General features: G+C 44.0%; 1 long non-coding RNA gene across 4 annotated transcripts; it reads left to right on the top strand.

Annotated features, from left to right (window-relative positions):
• The first annotated feature begins 2851 nt into the window (after positions 1–2851).
• LOC125535989 (uncharacterized) lies at positions 2852–5389 on the top strand. Of its 4 annotated transcripts, XR_015605299.1 has the most exons (4): positions 2852–3289; positions 3389–3894; positions 3988–4022; positions 5145–5389. It is a non-coding gene; the product is annotated as an uncharacterized LOC125535989 (long non-coding RNA). The 4 variants fall into 4 exon arrangements; XR_007294881.2 differs by having other exon boundaries at positions 3389–4022; XR_007294878.2 differs by lacking the exon at positions 5145–5389 and having other exon boundaries at positions 3389–3421; positions 3532–4805.
• The last annotated feature ends 11227 nt before the right edge of the window (positions 5390–16616 follow it).

Genomic DNA, 16616 nt, shown 5'->3' with positions numbered 1-16616 from the left:
GAAATAAGTGCAACAAGTCACAGAGCGCTGGCAAGGCCATCTCGGTGAGACCGTACTGTTATGGTTTCTGGCAATGGCTATGTCATATGAACTCGGTGGCTCCGGGTAGAAAGAATCGGTGGGACCGAGTTGGGGTTTATGTTTTAGACATATTTGGATGGAGAAAGTGGTTGAGGGGTTTTGGAGCAATATCACTAAGCATTTGAGCAAGTAGACCATTAAGCAACACCTCATCCCCTTTTAATAGTATTGGCTTTCCTATGGACTCAATGTGATCCTGAATCACTAAAATAAAGCTGAAGAGTCTTGAGCTTTTGCCAATCTTTGTCCTTAGCATTTTGAGGGATCCACATCTCTAGTCCATGCCATGCCAATCATTGAATATCCTAAAATATTTATCTCGAAATGAAATTAGTCCAATGAGCTATATGTTGTTATGAATTACCGAAACCACCTAGGGATTAGTTGCACTTTCAATCTCCCCCTTTTTGGTAATTGATGACAACATATAGATCAAAGCTTCGACAAATGATAAAATAAATGAAATATATCGTCGCTTTGAGAAGTATGTGATAAGAAAGAGCTCCCCCTAAATTTTTGCATTATTTAAAGTTTGTGTTTGAATCCAAATGCACGATCGATTAGGATCATGGGTCACTCTTCCATGCCACATACATCTTGGTGGAGCGGACAAAATGATAAGAGTGAAATTACATGCACGCATCACCAAATACATAAGTGAATGATCATACACAAGAAATCATAGAGATAAGAACAAACCACACATTAAACATAGTATGATCAATCACACAACCACACAAAGTATCTCATGAGCATAAAACAATAATTAGCACAAACCAAACGGACAAAGTAGCAATAAAAACAGACGAGCAAAAGAACGAGACTCTCTCTCTCTCTCAGCCTATGATCTCTACATCCCCCCTTTGGCAACATGTTACCAAAAAGCTTGAGAAGGTATAGTGCTATACTGCACTCTAGGCACGATCTCCGGGAGCTCATGAAGGGGTCTTCTGGCTTGTTGCTCCGGTGTGCGTAGATGGCTTGAGAGAACTGCTTCTGCAAATGCTTCGGCTAATGTCTGTTGAGCTGATGGTGTTGATATTGGGGGTGGCACTGTAGCAGTGGCGGCAGGTGCTGAGTGAGTAGTTCTGGTGTCTGCTACTAGCACAACTGAGGCCCTGGCTGCCCTAGGCACTGTCTGGAATTTGTCAGTAGTAGTGTCCTCATTGCCATCTTCAACATCATCTCTCAGCTTCTCCACAATAGACTGTATCAGTGACCTTGACATCAAGATTTTACATCTTGTCCTCCATTATCCGCTCTAAGCTCTCTTGGTTCTTGGCTAAGTTGGCCAGACTTCGCTCAATCCTCAGTGTTGCTTCTAGTAGATATGTCATCTGGTCTTGCTTTGATTTGAGATTGGCTATTGAAGCATTGGGTGCATTGGGTGCATTTGCTGCCTTTTCTGCTCTTGCTGCTGCTGCCTCAACCTTCTCTTGAGCCTCAACTGAAGTAGGGTGGGAAGCATTCATCACCACTACATTATCCTCGAATTTTGGTTGAAGAGGAAGGTGCTCACTGTCAAGTAGATATGTATCTGTACCAACTTTGGAGTTGATAAGCATCTGAATATGTGGTGCATATCCACGTGACCTCTTCTAGTTAGCAACTGTCCTTTTGATTGTCTCAACAATCCGGCTCATGACTTTGAACTTCTGTGGAACATAAAGCAAGTGGAGCAGGTTGATGGAGTGGCCACGAATCATTCTCTCTTCTCCAGATTTGGGTAACAAAGTGTGCCTCAAAATGTAGTTTGTGGTGGCCAAACCAGCTAGCAAATAATATATTGATCCAAACTTATGAGTTCCCAGATCCTTGTCAGGAATGGTCTTGTACATATGTGCCTGATGGCTCGTGTCCGTGTTAGTATTTCCCCGAAGAGGAAGGGATGATGTAGCACAGCTACGGTAGGTATTTCCCTCAGTTATGAAACCAAGATTATCAAACCAGTTGGAGAACTAAGCAACACTATGTAAACGGTACCTGCACATAAAGAACAAATATTTGCAACTCGACGCGTAAGAGGGGTTGTCAATCCCTCTCAGGTAAAAGATTGGTAAAGATATAGATTTGTAGATGCAAATAAAATAATGACAAATAAAATTCAGCGAGGTATTTTTGGGTTTTTGGTAATATAGATCTGAAAATAAAAGATGGAAATAAAGGAAAAGGAAAATAGAAATATAGATCTGAGAATATAGGATGAGAAAATCCGTAGATTTCACTAGTGGCTTCTCTTGAGAAAATAACAAACGGTGGGTAAACAAATTACTGTTGGGCAATTGATAGAACCTCAAATAATTATGACGGTATCCAGGCAATTTAGATACATTAAAACGTGCAACTTTCCAGCCCTCCCAGACCATTAGCGCCCATAGCCGTCGGATCATCACTTTCATGCGTTTCTGGTCGTCAGATTACCGATCAATCCCACGTCCGCTCGCACTAATCGCTAGGAACGAGAGCGCTAACGGTGCTGGGCTGCTACTCCGATAACAATTTCGGCCGGCTGGTGTATATTTGGGCCGAATGGCTGCGTCGCTCCTCCTCCTTTCTAACCGAGCCTAAACCCAGCCCTCTCACGCCATCAGCAGTTTTAGCCGTTAGATCTTGTGTTTTAACGATTTCTGGCCTTGGATTTACTTCTGGTCGCGAATTGGGCCTCTCGTCCTAAAGAGCTGCTACTCTGGAAGAAAAAACGGAGACATGTGGTTGATTGGGCCTCTACCACTCAAAGCCCATTTGTTTCAGCCTCGCTCCGCCCTCGCACTGTCTCCCGGAGGACCCGAAACAGCCCTCCCGACACCGCCGCCGCAAGGAACCTCAAGCGGCGTCGCCCATCATTTAATCGACCAAGGTCCGACTCAGATCGCCCGCTGACGCTGGGACTGGAACAGAGGAAGTGGTAGAGGCAGCCCAGTCGCGCGAGGGGATCGAGCGCCAGGATCCCAGCTGAGCCGAGGCGCGCGAGGAGGCGAGCGCGACGAGGTTCAGTCGAGGTTGCGAGGGAAGCCGATCCACGATCCATCCGACGTGGGAATCCAGCGGGCGCGCCGGATGCGTATGAATCAGGGGCCGACCGATCCAGCTGGGGGACGCGTGTGATAATGGCCGGCGCCTCATCTCCGGGAAACTGCTCACAATCAAACTTCGGTTTCTAAGCGTGCGTTCATGGCGATTGATGTGCTAATCCTTCAACTATCGAGTGGTACGTCTATATATTCTTTCGTCCCTTACACTCTTTGCTCATCCTCTCTACACCGGCAGCATGTATTTCTTTTAAATTCATGTGTGATCATTTTTGCAGGAAGCAATTGGATATCCTCTCATACCGAAAATTGTGCGTACAGTTGATGTTCATGCTAGCTGTGCTGGATTGATTTAATTTTGGAGCTTCGCACTGGATATTTTTTGCTTAGCAGTTGTGTTCGCCTAATTCCTCGCCTCCAGGCCGCCGTTGCTCCGGATCAGTTCTGCTGGCCAAGTGCGATATCTTCCTCAACGCCTCTCTGCTCCAATCGCTGATTGAATTTGAAGTTGCCCCGAGAAAAACGAAACATACAAGTTCTATCATCTCAGGTAGACAACCACACATACTTTAGTACTCATGCATCCCTCTATTTGGGACGAACACAATTTTTATCCTGATTTTTGTTCATTTCTTCGGGAAATTCTTGGAGGCTGTGGTTCTGATATTTTATTTTGTTCAGGAACTCTTTACCTTATAATTTGGCATGGCTATTGCTTAGATATTACGGTGCAGAATGTATGTGTATCATTCACGCCTTCAAATATCTAGAAGCATGGAAAATTGTAAATCCCATATTTTGTCATCTTGTTGTATTTTTATTTCTCTCTATGCTATCCAGCAAGTGTTAAATGTTACTGTTGCTTTCATCCCTGCAGACCACCAGATTAATGGTTGATGCTTCATTTCTCAGGTAAACCGGACTTTTGTAGTATCAGGGTTATACTAAGAAGAGAGCCGGCCTTCTCTCTCTCTCTCTCTCTCTCTCTCTCTCTCTCTCTCGTAGATCGTTTTGAGTTTCTACACCAAGCTAAAATCTTAAAGGTCTAAAGGCGTCTGAAATATCAAACCATATGGTCCCCAAATTCAGGAAAACTTTGAGCATAAATTCACATATATTATATGGTCATCTGTATGTTACAATTTAGGTTATATGAGCATAGCAGGTTAGATGATCTCATAGCCATTTAGAAGTCATTGTTATTCTCTATTCCAGGCCATATTATTTTTGTAAAAGTTGCAGAGAAGCTAGCACCTTCTATTGTGCAAAAGTAGGTTGGCTCGTTGACCTGCAAGGATCATAGTAGCTTGCTTTGTGTTCCTACACTCCACGCTCCCTGGAATACCATCTTACTTTACCACCAGCACCGTAGCAACGACAAAATGTAGGCATCACGAATAATACACTTGCATATAAGGCATCACTAATGGTTTCCTTACATATTACTCGACTGCCTCTCTGAATTTGCATACAGCCACATTTGACTGCAATTGTTGTGCGCATAAGTGTGGACAAGTGGCTATCCTACTGTATTCTTTAGGTATGTGTAATCCTTCCACATGTTCACGGTAATGTCCGATGACAAAACTCACCTGGAATCTGGCCCATGGCCCTCTATAGTAGCATCCAATAGGTCATAGCCCTTTTTATTTCAGAAGGTCAGTGCATACCACCTTCATCCTGGAATGTGGTGGAGGGTATATGACTCATTTGATTATTTTAGGCGCAGTGGTAAAGCTGCTGCCTTGTGACCACGAGGTCACGGGTTCAAGTCCTGGAAACAGCCTCTTACAGAAATGTAGGGAAAGGCTGCGTACAATAGATCCAAAGTGGTCGGACCCTTCCCCGGACCCTGCGCAAGCGGGAGCTACATGCACCGGGCTGCCCTTTTTAATTACTGGTACTGTAACCCTATATTACTATCCTTGGCAAGTTATATCTTTTGTCGTTACATGAATTTAGTTTTGATGGCCTTCTCTTTTCAAATGTTTGCATCTAGCTAACTTGCTGTGTAATTGCTGGAATTTGTCACAGATGGAACTGCTGTCCGAGAGATTAAGGATGGCTTGCTATCCAGGACCTGCAATTGTAGAGGGATACTGTGATTTATATTATATTACAGGAAATATTATCCATGCTTTTTCTTATTTCACAATGAGGTCAAATTCTGGTGTACTCTTTGTCCTTATTGCCCTGATGCCCTCTGATATTGGTAAAAAGAACTTCTTTGAGATATGTAACTGCGATGATCCATGAATGCATATCTTTCATGTGACTCAGCTCCTCATTGTTCAAGAGTTTTGCTCTTTCTCTTGCACATAGTGAGCATGAAAAATGTGCTCTCTCCTGCAAATTTTGATTGAATAAACTGGTGTGTGCAGAATGCAAAATAATATCCCTACCAGTTATCACAAACATCATGATATCAGTACAACAAGTGCATACTGTAAAGATATTAGTCCTGGACCCAGTAAAAGGACTCAGATCTTGGTAGACAAGAAGGTAAGAGGATGGCCAATATGACCTGAAAATTATAGAAGATCACATTTACGTAAAATGATAAATATTTGGTTTGCGTGCATGATGGTGCAAAAGTTCTTTCACTAGAAAGAACTTTCAGCTCTTTCATGTCTAAAATTTTGTTAAAATTACAATCATTCTATTGGAAAAATAGACGGGCGCAGCAACGCGCGCCAACCATGATCTAGTGATCATTATATAGGCATCACGTCCAAGATTAGTAGACCGACTCTTGCCTGCATCTACTACTACTACTCCACACATCGACCGCTATCCAGCATGCATCTAGTGTATTAAGTTCATGGAGAAATGGAGTAATGCAATAAGAACGATGAGATGATGTAGACAAGATCTAATCATGTAGGAATAAATCCCATCTTGTTATCCTTAATAGCAACGAGCAATACATCTCTTGCTGCCCCTTCTGCCACTGGGAAAGAACACCGAACGATCGAACCCATCACAAAGGACCTCTTCCCATGGCAAGAAAAATTGATCTAGTCGGCCTAACTAAACCAAAGATTCGAAGAAGAAATCAAGGCTATAAGTAATCATGCATATAAAAGATCAAAACTCAAATAATTTTCATGGATGAAATAGATCTGATCATAAACTCAAGTTCATCGGATCCCAACAAACACATCACAAAAGAGTGACATCAAATAGATCTCCAAGAGACCATTGTATTGAGAATCAAAAAGAGAGAAGAAGCCATCTAGCTACTACCTACGACCTGTAGGTCTACAATGAACTACTCACGCATCATCAGAGAGGCACCAATGAGGATGATGAACCCCTCTATGATGGTGTCTAGATTGGATCTCGTGGTTCTGGAACTTGCGGTTGCTGCAATTGTGTTTCGTCGACTCCCCTAGGGTTTTTGGAATATTAGGGTATTTATAGAGCAAAGAGGTGGTGCGGGAGGCCCCTGAGGTGGGCACAACCCACCAGGGCGCGTCTGAGCCCCCAGGCGTGCCCAAGTGGGTTGTGCCCCCCTCGGGGCACCCCTCTGGTACTTGTTTGGCCCATCTGATGTCTTCTGGTCCAGAAAAAATCTCCAAAAAGTTTCGCTGCGTTTGGACTCCGTTTGCTATTGATTTTCTACGAAGCTAAAAACAAGCAAAACACAACAACTGGTAGTGGGTACTATGTCAATAGGTTAGTCCCCCAAAATGATATAAAGTTGCTATAAAATGATTCTAAAACATCCAAGAATGATAATATAACAGCATGGAACACGCAAAAATTATAGATACATTGGGGCCGTTCAGTGCCATAGTGTTGTGATCCATCCCGGGCTTCCCATAGACATCAACATCATTTTCATCTTCCTTTGGGGCATTGATGAGAGCATCCCACTTAGAGATAGATGACTAGTATCTGGTGCCCTCAGTCATCCACATAATTCTGCCATCTGGATAAAAATATGCTGTGGAGTAGAATTGCATCACCATCTCATAATTCCATTTTGTAAGCTTTTGTCCAACAAAAGCATCAAATCTAGTAAGCCTGAAGCTCTGATGAACATGGGGGAAGTAGTCTTCATTTGCATCAATATACTTCCAGTCCACCCACTTCATGTTGCTTATGATGGGCTTCTTGTCAAGCAACACCGTCTCATAGAAATCTTGTTGTTCATGGGTATGGAAACGATAATCACAAGCTGTTCTCCTCCTCACTGAGTATGGATTCACTTTCCTCCATTCTCTCAGTCCTTTGTCTTTCCTGAGCTTCATGTTTTCAGCAACTGGATGTCCATCATCATGATCTAGAATCTTTGGCTTCAACTTTCTGAGCACTAGTGGCTCATCATCTTCTTGAACTTCTGGCACTAGGGCCTTGTTCTTTTCAGCAGCTGGGATGTTCCTAGTTGATCTCTTAGGAGCTAAAACTGGACCTTTGGGCTTAGACTTGGAGGGGTTAGCAGACTTCATAGCATCAGACATCAATTTATGAGTCTTGGCAGGAGGTGCAACTGGTTCCTCTTCCTCCTCTTCTTCATCTTCCCTCATGGAAGGCTTGCCAAACACCATGGTAGTGCTCTTCCCAGCTCTCTTCTTCTTCTTACCAACAACAGCCTCATCATCATCATCTGATTGTTCAAGAGTGAATGTCATAGTTTCTTGTGTAGATTTTCTGGCTTTGGACATAGGAACTCTTTTGGCACGGGCTTTGTAACGCCTCGGATGTAACATTCCATAATTGTAACTCCAACTCTTGCCATTTTCCGGCTATGTGATATGTTATTTTCCTTCGTGGTTGGGTTTTGTCTTCGTTTTGCATTTTGTTCATGTCATGCATTTCATCTCATGTCATCATGTGCATCTCATTTGCATTCGTGTTTGTCTCATGCATCCGGACATTTTCCCCGTTGCCCGTTTCGAAATCCGACACTCCCACATGCACCCGTCGCACCTCTCAAATCTCGTTTCGTGAGCGGGAGAAAAATGTTCTTGAAATGGGTCGAGATTTGTCAAGTGGCCTTGGTACATCACCGGTAGGCCGCCTGTCGAATTTCGTTCCATTTGGAGGTTGTTTGATGCCCCAATGGTTAACCGGGTAACCGCAAAAAACTCCTCTCTCATTGCAGCCCAACACTCCTCCAAAATAGCCCACTAGCCCATCCAAACCCCCTCCATGCTCTCCGTTGTTGGATCACGATCGTGTGGGCGAAAACCGCACCTCATTGACTCTCCTAGCTCCCTCTACCTATAAATATGCCCTCTCCCCCGAAATTCACGGGCAAACCCTAACCCCCTCTCCCTCTCAGCCGCCGGACGTGTCCGCCCGCCGCCGGACATGCCCGTGCCGCCGCCCCGAGCCAGTGGCACGCCGCCACATGTCCACACCGCCGCTTCCCGCCCGGGTCGCCCGCGCGGCCCGCCGGGGCCCAGGCGGGGCCCGCCCAGCCTGACCGCGCGCCGTCGCTCGCCCGCGAGCTCCTCGCGCCGCTCGCCGCCACCATGCATCGCCGACACCGCCTCACCGCCCTTCCGCGCATCGCCGGCGCCGCCTCTCCGCCCGCCGCCGCCGACCTCCGCGCCGCCCGGCCTCCCCGTCGCCGCCCGGATCCGCCGAGCCCCGGCCTCCCCGGCGCCTCTTCGACCCCGTCGGACCTCCGCGCCGCCATCTCCGGCGTGCCCGGCCTCGCCTCGGTTCACGTGCATGAAGAACCCTAGATCTGTGGGGCATAATTTTACCTAAGTCCTGAAATATTTTCATCTCATGTGCACTTCTTTGACATGTCATATCTCCATGCATATAGCTCTGTTTTGCGCATACGATATACCGAAATGTTCATATCGTGATGCTCTTCATGTTGGTGTCATTTGCATGCATGTTACTGTCCATATTGACGCCCTATTCTTCATTGCAAAAGTGCTAAATGATGTTGTCTGCTGGAATCCATCATAACTTGCTGATTTGTCATTTTCGTAGCATTTTGTGTGTGCATCCTTTGAGCATCATGTCTACATGTTTTAGGAGCATCTCCACACCATCTTTACATTGGTGCAAGCCTTGTATTTTTATGAGCTTTGTGGTGACTAGCACAAGCATGCAAAGTAGGCTATATGATGTTGCTGATTCCAGACACTTAGTATTTCTGCTAAGTCTTTTCCTGTTACATTATGTCGCTATGTTGACTTGTTGCCACAAGTAGATGCATGCATATTTTGATGTGGTTCGATAAGAGTGTTTTGAAGATATGATTATGCCCTATCCATGCATGCCTCTGGTTGCAATTATTCAGTAGTTTAGCTTGTCATTACCATGCTCTACTTTTGCTAAATGTTGTTGCTGGCAGATTGTTAACATGAAGTTCATTTTTGCCATATGTTTTGCTAGTGATCCATGCACCCTATGAACTTGCTCTGGCCATGTTTAGCTTCATAAATGTGTCTTCTTACCGTTGGTTACCTTGTGATGCCATGAAATGCTTTGTGGTGAGTGGCATGAGCGTGCAAAGTTGCTATCATGAATCTGTTTCTGCCATGCTATGTTTTTCTACTAAGTCTGAAACTGTTCATATCACTTTCCATGTTTGCATTGATGCTACCATATTTTCTGTGCATCTTTGGCTAAAGTTTAGTAAGGGAGTTTTGTTCATTGCCTTTAGTACTAGCATGCCATGCTCTTGTTTGCCATGTTATGATCCTGTAGCATGTTGTTTGCTAGCTCTAAACATTGCTACCTGATGCTGTTTATGCCATGTTTAGTATTTTCACCAAGTCTGTGAACCTGTTGTCATTTGCATTTTTGCCATGCTGTTTTAGGAGTGTTCTGGTGAGTTATAGAAGGAGCTCAGTGTTCATGATTTGTAGAGATTCACCTGTACTTCACTGCCATGTGCTTTGTTGCTATGTTGGAGTGATGTAGCATAGTTCCATGATGCATCTAATGTGCTATGATGCTGTTAAGCGCAGTTTTGCATCGTTCTTGTTTTGCTCGTCATTTGCAAACCGTGCATCCATTTCCGGTGACCCTTATATCGATTTCGGCCGCAGTCACTCCATCTTTCCAGTGGCATGCTTGGTTTGCCAAGTTGATGGCATGATCATCCTTTCCCTTCCGGAGTACCCATATGCATTGCACATCATATCTTGCATTCCATGCCATGTCTTGGATCATATTGCTTGTGCATTGCACTTTGATTGATTGTTGTTCCGTTGCTTGTGTTCTTGCTTTGGGTAGAGCCGAGAGACGAGTTCGTGAACGAGGATCCTGTTGAGTACGTTTACGAGGAGCAAGCTTTCGACAACTCTGAGAACTTTGCAGGCAAGATGATCATTACCCCCGATATCACTTCTATCTTTGCTTGCTAGTTGTTCGTTCTATCGCTATGTCGCGCTACCTACCACTTGTTTATCACGCCTCCCATATTACCATGTCAAGCCTCTAACCCACCTTCCTAGCAAACCGTTGTTTGGCTAAGTTACCGGTTTTGCTCAACCCCTCTTATAGCGTTGCTAGTTGCAGGTGCCTTGCAGGTTGTTCCATGTTGGAACATGGATATGTTGGGATATCACAATATCTCTTATTTAATTAATGCATCTATATACTTGCTAAAGGGTGGAAGACTAGGCCTTTTGCTTGGTGTTTTGTTCCACTCTTGACGTCCTAGTTTCCGTCATACCAGTGTTATGTTCCTTGCTTTTGCGTCCCTGACACAGTGAGGGTTTATGGGCCCCTCTTGATAGTTTGCTTTGAATAAAACTCCTCTAGCAAGGCCCAACCTTGGTTTTACCATTTGCCTAATCACAACTAAAAACTTGCGTATGGATTTTCTGGACCCCGTGGATTTAATCAATCCCCGGGCCAGTGCTCCACATGAGTGTTGGTCCAAACTAGAGCACCGTGCGGGGCCGCCCCTAGGCAACTTGGGGTATTTGGTATATACCCATACGCTTCGCTCATTCGGTGTACCCTGAGAACGAGATCGCGCTACTCCTATCAGGCTAGGTCGGTGCATCGGGAGGTCTTGCTGGACTAGTTTTACCATTGTCGAAATATCTTGTGCACCGGGATTCCGAGTCTGATCGATCGAAGGGTCCCGCGATGGAGGATTGTCTTCGCAGATCATGAGCTTGTCATGGGCTAAGTTGGGACACCCCTGCAGGGTTTAAACTTTCAAGAGCTGTGCTCGCGGTTATGTGGCAGATGGGAATTTGTTAATATCCGGTTGTAGAGAACTTGACACTTGACTTAATTAAAAGACACCAACCGCGTGCATAACCGTGATGGTCTATTTTCAACGAGGTTCGGGAAGAGAACACGGTGGGGTTATGTTTGAACGTAAGTAGTTCAGGATCACTTCTTGATCACTTCTAGTTTACGACCGTTGCGTAGTTTCTCATCTTACTCTTGTACTCGTATGTTAGCCACCATATTTGCTTAGCGCTTGCTGCAGCTCCACCTCATAACCTCATGCTACCCATAAGCTTAAATAGTCTTGATCTTGCTGGTTTTGAGATTGCCGAGTCCTCGTGACTCACAGATACTACCAAAACAGTTGCAGGTGCTGACGATACCGATGCAGGTGATGCAAATGAGCTCAAGTGGGAGTTCGACGAGGACCTTGGCTGTTACTATGTGTCTTTTCCGGATGATCAGTAGTGGTGCCCAGTTGGGACGATTGGGATTTAGCATTTGGGGTTGTCTTCCTTTCATTTGGATCCGTCAGTAGTCAGACTATGTGTGTACTCTGAATGATGTATGAATTATTTGATATTTGTGTGATGTGGCGATTGTAAGCCAACTATCTATTTATCCTTGTTCTTGTACATGGGATTGTGTGAAGATGACCCTTCTTGCGACAAAACCAAAATGCGGTTATGCCTCTAAGTCGTGCCTTGACACGTGGGAGATATAGTCGCATCTTGGGCGTTTCAGGCTTTCTTCTTGAGACCTGGCTTGGTAGCAGCTGCAGTGCCATATTCTTTCCTTAGCACTTTCTTCTTTGTTGAAGTGACCTCCTCATCGGCCACAAAGTCCTCATCCTCACTCTCTGAGGTTTTCTTCTTCCTTGTCCTTGTGGTAGCTTTAGGCAGATTGCTTGGGGTGCTCCTGCTTCCATCATCATAACTACTGCTAAGGCTTGTGCCCTCACTCAGATTTGCCTCTTGATCTACCTGTTCTGGCTGTCACTTGCATCTGACATCTTGCAGAGCATACTCTGTGAATAGATAGGTATGGGTAGAGTAGATGAGCATCACAAAAAGCAGATGGTTTAAAAAAATTGAATCCAAACTTTAGTTTTAGTTTTCTGCAGAAGACATTTTGGAGCTACCGATATGATCATCTAGGTGACACAGAAGCACACATAGAGCCTAAACACACAAGATCGGTCAGAAGGAGTTCTGGTTCGGTGGCTTCGAGATGCTAGGGTTGCACTGAGATTTTATAGTCGGTCTCACTGATTAGTACATTTCAGGTCACCAAGTTGTACTTAGTGCAATGGCCAGAGCCAATCGGTGGGACCAAAAGTTTCATTTCGGTCGATCTGAGATGAGTTCGGCGGAAACCTAACCCTAAAATTTTTCTTCGAATCTATTCTAAAGGAACTTTTCTGTGGATAGACGGATTTCAAACATGACAAGATACATGGCATTATCCTTGTGCATTGAATCGAAAGGGGATAACACGAGGAGATCGAATCGTACCCTAATCCGGTGACGATCCTCTAAGACGGCAACTACGGTGTTGATTCCCATTGACGACAAGGAAGACTTGCGTCGGAGATGCACACGCGCCAACAATGGGGTGCGGGCTTGAAGGGTTTGACGTATTTTTCAACCGTATGGGTCCGCTGAGTATATATACCCATGTGCTGTCGGTGACACTGAATGGAATGTTTCGGTGGCACCGAGATGCAAAACTGCGTGTAGTTATTGCAACTCAATGGGACCGAGTCATTCTAATCAGTAGCATTGAGATGAAAACCTAGATCAGTCTAGTGCTTTCGGTGAGTCTGAGTGAGTTGGTCTGACCAAAATGCAATAGAAGGTTTTGGAATGCAGCCCTTGGCGGATCGGTGAGTGCTCCTCACTCGGAGCGTCTGAAAGATACTTGTTCAATTTTTGTGATGTAGCATTAATAGAGTTTGAGACAAGAAAATCATAGATAGCTCGAGAAGGTTCTTAGGAATTCTTGTCCATCCATTTGGCCAATAAAAATGAGGACAATCAAAACAACAAATGGATGTCCTCGAATGGAGAAATTATGCAACCAACATGCTCACACAATAAGATAGCAAATGAAACATGTGTCAAGGCATGCACAAACAATTCTAGTATCTATCAAGCAATTGGCGATGACTAGGTCATCTATATATGAGTATATTGACTTAGGAGTCAAATGAGAACATTTGATCATACTCATCGTTTAAGCACAAGTGGGGTTACCACTTTTTTGTAAGCATTAGTGTGTTGATATCATTAGAGTTGCGTTAGCTCAATTTTTAGAGCAAAGCTCCCCTAGATGTGATATCCCCCCTAAAAGGGATGAACTAACCTTGGGTTTTGTCGATGATGACTTCATGTAGATAGTGAAGATGTGGATGCTCAATGTTGATGTAGATCATTTGGAGCAATCCATTAGAGTGTTGCACTTTTAATACCTACACGGGTTAGTCCCACAAGGAACATACAAGGATATCCATAGAAATAGAGTGAATTACACATATGATGATGTCCATGAAAGCATTAGGCTACCTTGTCCCTTGTCTTACCAACAAGAGGGTTTGTGACTCCATGAACTAGCGCAAGATATGAAAGTTGATTGCAAAAGTCTTTGACAAAATGAATATGAGTGAAGTATGTTGGCGGAGTCACCCTCAAGAACACTCTAGTTCTTCTTCTTTGGGATCCACATCAACTTGATTGGAATCCTTGGAGTTGTAGTTGAACTTGATGATGTAGAGCTTGATGTAGTCTTGGGAACCCACTTGACCATGGCCTTAGGAGCTTTTTCAAATGAGTCAATCTCTTCTTGAAGCTTGTCCTTGCCTTTTGAATTATGGTCTTGTGGTGGAAGATCATCTTGATCTTGTGTTCCCTTGAAAGAAGTGGGGTCATACTTCTCTTGTTGAGGAACAAACTTCGTCTTGGGGTATTGATCTTCATTCCACTCAACTCCATTGGCATTGAACTTTTGTTCAAAACCAACACCTTCATTCTTCCAGTGCCTTCCTTGCTTGCGTACAATTTCCTCAAATTGCTTACTCCCGGCAAGGCTCTTGTAAACACCTTTCTCTATAATTCCCTTCAATAAGCTATTTTATTGCTCAAGTGTAACTTGGCTAAGAGAATCATTAGTGGAATCAAGAGAACTACTAGAATCAATAATATTGGATTTAGCATGGTTATTATTACTACTAGAAGAATCCTTCTTTCTCTTGTTGCTAGAGTTTACTTGTGGCATATAAGTAGACAAGAGGAGACATCTGACAATGTAAGAAGAACCCTTCTTTCAAAGATCATCATTCATAGCTTTTAGGAATTCATGCTCTTGCTCTAAATTTAGCTTCCCGAAGCTTTGCTTGTCATGAGTCCTTAGGATCTCTCTATGATCCTCTTGATTTGTCTCATGAGCTAACTTAAGAGTGTTTAGTTCTTTAGTTAGATGCTCAATCGGCTTCTTATCATTGTCATTCGTTTCATCTTCATTAGCATGATTACTAGCAAGTTCATCATAGTTTTCATCACTAGTTTTGTCAACAAGTAAATCATCATCACCTAGCAAATCATCTTCATCACTATTAAAATCAACACACTTGGGGTGTGATACCTTGGGGCCTTTAGCCATGAAGTATCTTCCAATTCCTTCATTTGGTGAGTCAAATATGTCATAGTAGTTGGATGACAAAAGTGCAAGACTGGAAACACCTTCATCTTGAGTATAGTCAGAGTCGGAGTGATAGTTTCTCTTGGAGTAGTTGTCGGAGTCGGAACCGGATACCCATTCACCAATGTGAGCTTGATGTCTTTGTCTTCTTTAGCTCTTTGATGACTTGTCCTTCCTTTATGAATCCTTGCTTCTATGAGAGGGTCTTCATTCATAACGATCATCTCAACTCCTTCTCTCTTTTGGAGGTGATTTATCCCTTCTACTTCTCCTTTTTGGTGAGTCTTCTCTTTTCTTGTAGGGTTTCGTACACTCATTGGAGTAGTGTCGGGGTCTTCCACAATTGTAGCAATTACGATCACGACTAGAACATCTTTTGTCATTGTAGGACCTTGACTTGGAGCTTCTCTCTTTGCTTCTATTCTTGTAGAATTTTTTGAAGTTCTTCACCATTAAGCTCAATTCTTCATTGGAGACTAGCTTGTCACTTGAAGGTGTAGGAGCATCACTTGAAGCTTTGTAGGCACCACTTGACTTGTCGTGAAGCTCGTCCTTATCCTTGTGTGACATCTCATGAGCAACAATTCTACCAATGACTTCCGTGGGCTTGAGATCTTTGTAATTGGGCATCATTTGGATCAAAGTGCACACGACATCATATTTTCCATCCAAGGCTCTAAGGATCTTCTTGATGATGAACTTGTTGGTCATCTCTTCACTTCCTAAGCCGACAATCTCATTTGTGATCAGAGCAAGCCTAGAGTACATTTCGGCGACTCCTTCACCATCCTTCATCTTGAACTTGTCAAGTTGACTTTGAAGCACATCCAATTTGGATTCCTTGATGGAATAGGTACTTTCATGCATATCAACCAAAGTATCCCAAATTTCCTTTGCATTCTCAAGGCGGCTGATTTTGTAGAATTCTTCGGGGCACGATCCATTGAAGAGAATATTGCAAGCATGAGCATTGTATTTTAACATCTTCAATTCATCCGCGATGGTTTCACAATCCGGTTCTTTTCCATCTTCAAAGTATTCACCTTGCAAGCCAATATGAACCATAGCCCAAACGGTTGGGTTATGACCAAGAATATGCATTTTCATCTTATGCTTCCAACTAGAAAAATTTGTACCATCAAAGTAAGGACCTCTACAGTGGTAATTTCCCTCGCTAGACGCCATACTCTCCTAGGTTGTGAAACCAAGGCTATGATCACCAAAGCTATGGAAATCAAGGCTAATGGAGAGGGCTGGATGAAAAGCTCGAAGCTCGTGAGCATAATGAGCGCTTGATTGTTCGGCTCATTTCGGCTCATGCTCATTAGTTAATGAACCAAGTTGAATAGTATTTTTTGCTCATTAAGATTAATGAGCTTAATGATCGAGCAAACGAGTTTCGCGAGCTAGCTCATTTAGCTCAATAATTTGCAATAGTTTTTTTTAGCCTAAACTACTTTACACCAGTAATTCTCAGCCCAACCCCCAGCCTACTTTGGCACATAGCCCCCCATAGCCCCACTTCTCCTAGCCACCAATCGCCAGGCCCAGCCGTTGCCAGAAGACCTAGAGGCTCCAGCCTCCAGTCAACCACGACTCCTCTCCCCAAGCCAGCCGCCAGGAACGAAACCAAGCGAGGTCTAT

Source organism: Triticum urartu, chromosome 1A (genome assembly GCF_056163025.1).
Source record: "Triticum urartu cultivar PI428250 chromosome 1A, HENAU_Tu73, whole genome shotgun sequence".
In the NCBI taxonomy this organism is placed as follows: Eukaryota; Viridiplantae; Streptophyta; class Magnoliopsida; order Poales; family Poaceae; genus Triticum; species Triticum urartu.
This window is presented reverse-complemented; position numbering and strand designations above follow the sequence as displayed.